Raw genomic sequence first — 7614 nt, 5'->3', positions numbered from 1 at the left:
CTATTTACAACAACCGTTGATTTCTTCAAATATTATAAAACAATCATAAGATAAAGGAGAAAAGGTAGGAGGCAGTTTGATTTTGTAGCCTTGTAGGATCTAAAGAATGGCAAAATAAAATGCGCTAGTTTTAACTAGATTTTGACACGTTCTTTAAAAGAGCAGATATATTTTTTTGTTTTTAAATTTTATTTTGTAATCTTTAGGGTTTAATTGGTGACCATAAGCGGAATATTAGGAATGAGTAGGGAAAAAAGTGCAGAAGAATAAAATTATAAGAGTGGAAAGGAAAATTATTCCTCGTCAATTTTGGAGAGAAACAAATTTGTTCTATATTCCTCTAGAATAAAAAGAATGAGAAAGAATGAAAAGGAAAAACTATTCCTTATAAATGGTAAAATAAAAAAGGGAATAATAAGAAATGCATTATTCTTTTTCATTTCTTGGTCACCATTTAGACCCTTAATGTACTCCCAAAACTATACTATATAGATTTTGGTTAGGCTGAATTTTCTGTATCTTAACTAATTTTGTTAAATACTTAAATTTATTTATTTATAATGTGTTCAGATATAAAAAATTATGGCTCCGAATGGTGACTGCGGTTTGAGCGGTGCGGGACAAGCGGTTCAACTGCGGTGCAGTTTTAACAGTTATAAAAACGTATAAATATATGATATATGTAAAGATTTTTGTTACTGTTAACTGCGGTGTGGGACAGAGCGGTTATAAACATTCGAAGCCTATATAGCCGAGGCGAGGAGTAACATACCAATCATAAAGGTTAACTAATTACTTTTAGTATAATATGTTAACTATCCGCATTTGGTATATACACCAAAAGGAAATAATAATATTTAATTTTTGTAACTGTCGAGTTGAGCGAAATAGATCCGAAACATATGGAAAAATAGAGGTTATAACATTATTTTATTAGTAAAAAACAGTTATGGTTATAGAGTTTCTGTTGTACAATGAATATATAGATGTATGGTGGTGGGTGGTCATCGTATAACAGAAGCAACAAATATTGAATTCAATGTTTCCGAAAATGTTCTAAACATTGTGCAGTCACGATGGTAATTGTTTTGAACGTTGTAAAGTCAAATGTGCTCGCCCAAACCCTCCTCATGGTCCAGGAGGACCCTCCCCCTAGTTTTACACGGTACAAAATTTTCTATTCCTTTGGTCTATAATTCTAGTTTTATTTGTTATTTGTTTCACATGGGCTGGCATCTGTGTAAGTTCGCAAAAAGAAATAACGATAAGAAAAAAATTGACAGAAGATTTGTGATAATTTCTAGCATTTTAACCTTACTTTAAATTAAATAAAAATACTGATAAAACAAATATTTATAATCTCTGTTTATACATGTGTTATAAGTCCCAAAGGTTTTAAATTAAAATTAAGAAAATGAAACAATAATACAAAACTAGTGTTTATACTATGTAAATAATCCTGGTGAAAAAATATTATGATTCCTTAAAAATATGATGAACCAGCAAATGTTGGTTGACCTGAACTAACATGTAGATATAGTCTTTCATAAAAGCAAGGAAATAAATCTTTTTTATTGTTTTTTTTTTTGCTTAAAAAATCCTTTTTTTTTTATTGTTGAAGATTTAATACTGTAAAAGCATATCAAATATGGAACGTAGAAGGAATTGACTAAAGAAAAATCATTTTAATGCTGTGGAATGACCAAACAAAACTTTGGCAAAAATCTACTCAAACTTAGAATATTGCATATAGAAGTATTATAAATAGAGGTTGATTTCTTGAAAATTTATATAACAATCACAAGATAAATTTATAAATTTAGGGAAGTTTACTAAAGTGACACAAATTTATTGGGTTATTACTAGAATAACTCATATTTTTAAAAAATTATTAGAATATTTTTCTGGTCCAAATTACCCTTCTCCATAGTTATATCAAAAAAACAGAACTACAAAAGTGCCATTAATAATTGATCGCTGGCAGATTTATTTTCAAAAAAATAAATCTGCCGGATATTAAGTCTGCTAATTAAATCGGTTTAGAAAATAAAATTTGTCAAGAGAGTGATGTCAGATTTTCTTTAAAATGGTAGATTTGTTTATACGACAGAGTTGTTTGTTCGATTTAAGTTGAAAACAGATTTTTAAGGATAAGTCTACCAAACGAGGTAGCAGATTTTTTATAAATGATAGATTTTTTTGTTAGACTTAATTTTTATGACAGATTTGCGTATCCGATTTAAATGGGATAATAGATTTATTATAAATTGTAGAGTTTTGTGTTAGACTTAAATTTCTATGTCAGATTTTTTTTATTTATGAATGGGCAGATTTTTATAAGGAAATCCGGGTTTGAATAAACCAAACTTAATATAATTTTGAATTAAATTTGGTTTTCTTTAGTGTCAAATCCGGTTTATTTCTAGTGTAACTAAAATCAGAATTATGTTTAAATTTTTGAAATTGACGTTAACTTCTGACATGCACAAGTCAATAGAAAAAAATATTGCATGCACCATTTATATAAAATCATCTTGTTACGTTACACAGAGAATGATTTACATGTATAACTTTTATAAAAAAAATACATCTTGTTACGAAGGAATGATTTTGCTTGTTGAGGTACGGAGGAAATGATTTGTTTGGGTCGGTCAAACAATACTAATGGTCAAAAGGCCAAACCGCGTTAACGTTGAAACCTAATTGTACCTATAACGTTTTGTTCTCATTCTTCAACTTGTTTACAGGTTAAAGCTGCAAATAATATCATTGTTCATGAACAACTCAATCAAACGGTTGAGAAATTTGTTCTTTATCAATTTGTCTCAGGTTTACAATTTGTCGAGAATTTAATAACCGACGAAGTATTTAATAACCGACGAAGTATTTAATAACCGACTTCCACTTTCCACCCAATACCTTAACGGTATTTCCACTTCTAAATAAACACTATACAGACTAAAGAGTACAAACATGTAGATGTCTATTTACAGAGAACAAGAAGCAAAGTTAAAGAGTATTGGGTTGAACTCAGAGAGGCCTAAGATTGTTCTTAGGAGAACTTATCCCTGGAGTGTCTGCAATGGAAAATCTCCATAAGGCATTGACATGTTAATGAGGTAATGCGTAATCCATCCCGACTCAAGTACCAACCAATGCTTTCTCCACACCATCCAGAACCTCTAATCCTCCTGTTTTCACACGTATTATTGCACAACAGATATTCTTGAGAAAGAGCAAACTCAGAAACACAAGCAAATGATTTGGTGTATTTGTTCGTCTAACCAGGAGAATACAGAGGATGATGAGACCACTCTGTTGAAAATCCAAGCGCTTGCCCGACCATAAAGAGGCACATATGAATGCAGAGTAAGTGAATATCCGCATAGTGTACAGAGCTTGATGCAAGGTATAATTGTATAAATTGATAAAGATAAGACTAGCCTCTCCTGGTCAATTTAGAAGAACGGGTTTGTAGGTAAACTGGCCACAACGCTCATGTATGGTCTCCATCCCTGCAAAACTGTCACACCCTATGAAGCCAACCAAAGATCTATATAATCATTTTCTAATGCAAACATCGAACAAGCAAAGCAGACACGAAACAAGTAGTAACTTCAAGTTCAAGATCTAGAAGACACATATTGAACTATACCACACTTGTTACCGACCAATTCAAATATGTAGTTTTACTCATTCAAAGCACGATACTTTCATTAACAGAACACAATCCCTAAAAATCGATTGAGGGTTAAAGTTCTGAAAATCGACTGAGGGTTAAAGAAAGACACGGGATTTTACCTTGAAATCACTCTTGGTTGAAAACGAGCAATTGTTTCGTCTCTTCGATTTAAAGGCGGAGACAGAGGTGAAATCGGATTCAGGGTTCCTCTTGTCTTACAGAGACGACGGCGATCCAGGTGGAGGTGACGAAATGGAAGGAGGCTCTGGCAGAGAAGAAGTTGTCGGAGGCGGAAGTGAAAGAGAGGTGTCCGATTTGGTGTTGTCGCAAACGAAGGAGACGACTTTCTCCAGTCTCGATCAAAAGGTTTTGTTTTTCTTTATAAAAAAAATAAACATTTTCCTACTAATAATTTCCTATGGCAATCTCGTGAAAAATGAAAGAGAGACTGGTTTTTTGGTATTTTCGGTTGCTCTGTGCTTTAGTCTAATAATTACAAAAGTTTATGAGTTAGTCTAGTAATTACGTGTATGATTTGAGTCATTCTAGGTAATTTTTCATTTATATTTAGGATCTGAAATGGGAAAATGGAATGTGTTGGTAGTAATGATAATGATGGTGACGACTGTTATGGTAGTCACCGTAGAATCCGACAACGCAACTGATTGGATGCGTTGTTTCCGTAGCTGTTCTGTACCTTGTGAAGATCACAATGGTAATTGTTTTGAATGTTGTAAAATCAAATGTGGTGGTCCAAACCCTCCTCATGGTCCGGGAGGACCCCCTGCTCATAGTTTCCGACGGTACAAATCTTTCTATTCCTTTCATCTACACTTCTTAATGTATGTATTATTGTTTCACACAGTAAATTCTAAACTTATATATGGTTTGTTTGCACAAACAGAAATTCATATGGGATGGCATATGTGGACGTTTGCAAAAAGAAAAAATGATAAGGGATGTTTATGGACGAATTCTGATCATTTTCTTTGTATGATGTAACGTTGAAATAAATTGACCCTATTTCGTATTAATTCAAATTTATTTTAGTAATATTATTATAATATAAATAATTATTCAGGGGAAATTCTACTTTTTCTCAAAGTTGATACCAATTTTCAAATTTAATTTTAAATGATAACTATTTTCATAAATATCTTAAATTTTTTATGAAAAAGAAAAAAACTAACCTTTTAAAATCATTTATAAATGTTTAAAAATATTTAAATAAGTTTATAAACCCAATTCCATCCTAAATACTAAACGTAAACAATAATCAATAAACCTTAAATCCAAATGTTAAATATTTTTATTTAGTGTATTTTTTAAAAATGGTATCCAATTTAGTGTATTTCAAACATTTTTTCTTTAATTAACCAGTTCTTTTAATCTGTTTTACACATGATAAATTTATTATTTGATGTAGTAATTTAATTAATCATGATATATATACATATATATTATATAAATAAAAATTTACTTAATATTTATTTATAATAATATTTAATCCTGATATATATGCAACTTTAGAAAATATATGATTTTTTTAGTTATTTTGTGTCAAATTTAATATAATGGAAATAACGAGTTCTATGTATATTATAAAATTTGAGTAGTATTTTTTTATTATAAATATCACGTATGATTGAGGTTATTTTCAAAATTGTACTTATGTTTTAGTGGTATAGATGTCTATGTCAAGCATTATTATCATTTTTCAATTAGTCATAGTGATGCGGCCATCAGATCAACAACTGAACCAGAGGTCAACCCAAAGCCCTGCTCAACCAGCCTGGACATACGTTCACTAAAAACTCCATATCTTACAAACCAGGGGGGTTTAAATGACGAGACTAATTTTTTTGGATTCTACATTCAAGAAGAAGTCCAGGCCAATTGGAATCGGGCCAAAATATTCACCGAGTAAGAAGTTATGAATTTTACAAGTCAGAGGTTTCTCAACCCATCTATCTGCGAGTACCCGACTTTAGAAGATGATTCAAGCCCAATGAAGAATTGGCCTGAAGAAAATCCCATCATAGGAGTCAAGAGAAGTTTATCATATTTCCAGAAAGCCCAAGATCAGGAGAAATGGCCACGGAATTATGAAGTTATGATTCAATCTCCAAAACCGGCCAAACCAGTTCTGCACTTGCCTCAATTGGAAGCTAGCCGGTTCAATCAGCTTCAAACCAGAAATTGGCGACCAAGAGATCAATCTATACATTCAGGAAGTCTATCCAGAGATCCATAAGAGTTCTACAAGTTCGTACCATGCACCAGCAACCATTGGATCAGGAGGATCCTCATTTACTCAAACCTGCCTTATTTGGAGCAAACCGACATTAATGTCCAACAGCTCTTTTCTCTTCAGATCAGGCACGACATCAGTAACTATCAAGCACCCAGAAAGATCCCAAGGAATCTCTCTTATCCTCTTAAACCGTCCAGGTTCAAGAAGAATCAAGTTTCTCACTTGGAGCCAAAATCCCATAAAAGGCTCCAACGGCTAGTTTCCGATTTTGTTAGTTTGCTTGATTTGTTTCCTTTCTTTTCTTCTTATGAACGTTAGACTTAGTTTCCAGAGCATTATATAAGCTCTTAGATAGTCATTGTAAAGAACACCCTCAGTCACCAAGTTAATAAAAAGTTTATTCAGTTTTTTTATCAAAGATTGTTCTTTGTATAAAATATCGGTCTTTAGGATTCAAAGAGAGATTCTTTGTTGTTCTATTGATTTCGTGAGTCTAGTTTATTTGTGCAAATCAAATAACCTCAGTACACAGATTGAGAGAGTCAATCACATCGCCCCATCATTCCATCAGATTGAGAGATTCAATCAAACCCTCATCCGCAAATCCACTTCAATCCATCATCTGATCAAGCTGAGAGTGATACACATCCATCAGCTTGATTCCGCCAATTCTATCCTTTCTTTCAGTTTATTATTCTTGTTTTATTCATATCATAATCCTCATCTCATTCATTCTTCATTTGGTTTCAGGTTATCAAGTCAGATTCTATACATATCGACCAACAGATCACATCTTTGGTTGATCCGATTTGAACCTCCAACAACCATTTGGGCGACCCAGCTTCCAGCCTGTAACATTTGGTATCTGAGCCGAAAGGTTCTTGAGTCAGGTCCATTCTATCCTTGCACCATTCATCTTCCTTGCATTTGTTTCATCAGTAAACCAAAAAGCCATAAAAACAGTTTTTGCATTGTTATTGTTCTTAAGAAAAGAAAAAAAACAAAAGAGAAGAAGTTTCTTGCATTTGATTCACGAAAATTTGAAAAAGAAATCTCATATTGTGTTTGCATTCATTCTCCAGCTCCACTTGCCATTTTTAGATTTTGTACATTCATTTAAAAAAAAAAAATATGCATTCCATATTTGTTTCTTGTTTGACTCTTGCATAAAAATAAAAAGGCCTAGCATTTTATTTTCGTGCATACCGTATTTGTTTCATAATTTTGTTATTTACATTCAAAAAAAAAATCATTCATATTGCTTGCATTTGTTTTTCCATCTTATAAACCGAAAACCCATAAAAAATTGTCTTTTGTTTCAAGTATTATTTCTGCGTTTGTTCTTGTGTTCTTGCTGTTCATACTTTTCAAAAGCCACGAACAAGAAAAGAAAAAGTTGTGTTTTATTCATTAAAAAAAATAAAAAATCCCAAAAGAAAAGTGTTTGTTTCCCTTTTTGTTTTGTTTCCATAATCGAAAATCCCATAAAAATTGTCATTTTGAATTTGTTTCCTTTGTTTGCATATCCTTCAAAAAAAAATAATAATCCTAGTTATTTTATTAGACCATTTTTAGTTGAAGTAATTTTTGCATATCATATTGCTGCATTTAAAAAAAAAAAATCATTCATCATAAGTTTGAATCATTTGTTTCTTATTGTTAGGTTTATTGCATTTCT

The 7614-nt window shown here is 31.8% G+C and overlaps 1 long non-coding RNA gene across 1 annotated transcript; it reads right to left on the bottom strand.

The window, feature by feature from the left end:
* Nucleotides 1-2761: 2761 nt before the first annotated feature.
* LOC125590320 lies at nucleotides 2762-7370 on the bottom strand. The gene is made up of 2 exons (XR_007326633.1): nucleotides 3802-7370; nucleotides 2762-3515 (listed from the first exon to the last, which is right to left on the bottom strand). It is a non-coding gene; the product is annotated as an uncharacterized LOC125590320 (long non-coding RNA).
* Nucleotides 7371-7614: the final 244 nt, after the last annotated feature.

Source organism: Brassica napus, chromosome C7 (assembly GCF_020379485.1).
Source record: "Brassica napus cultivar Da-Ae chromosome C7, Da-Ae, whole genome shotgun sequence".
NCBI lineage: Eukaryota > Viridiplantae > Streptophyta > Magnoliopsida > Brassicales > Brassicaceae > Brassica > Brassica napus.
This window is presented reverse-complemented; position numbering and strand designations above follow the sequence as displayed.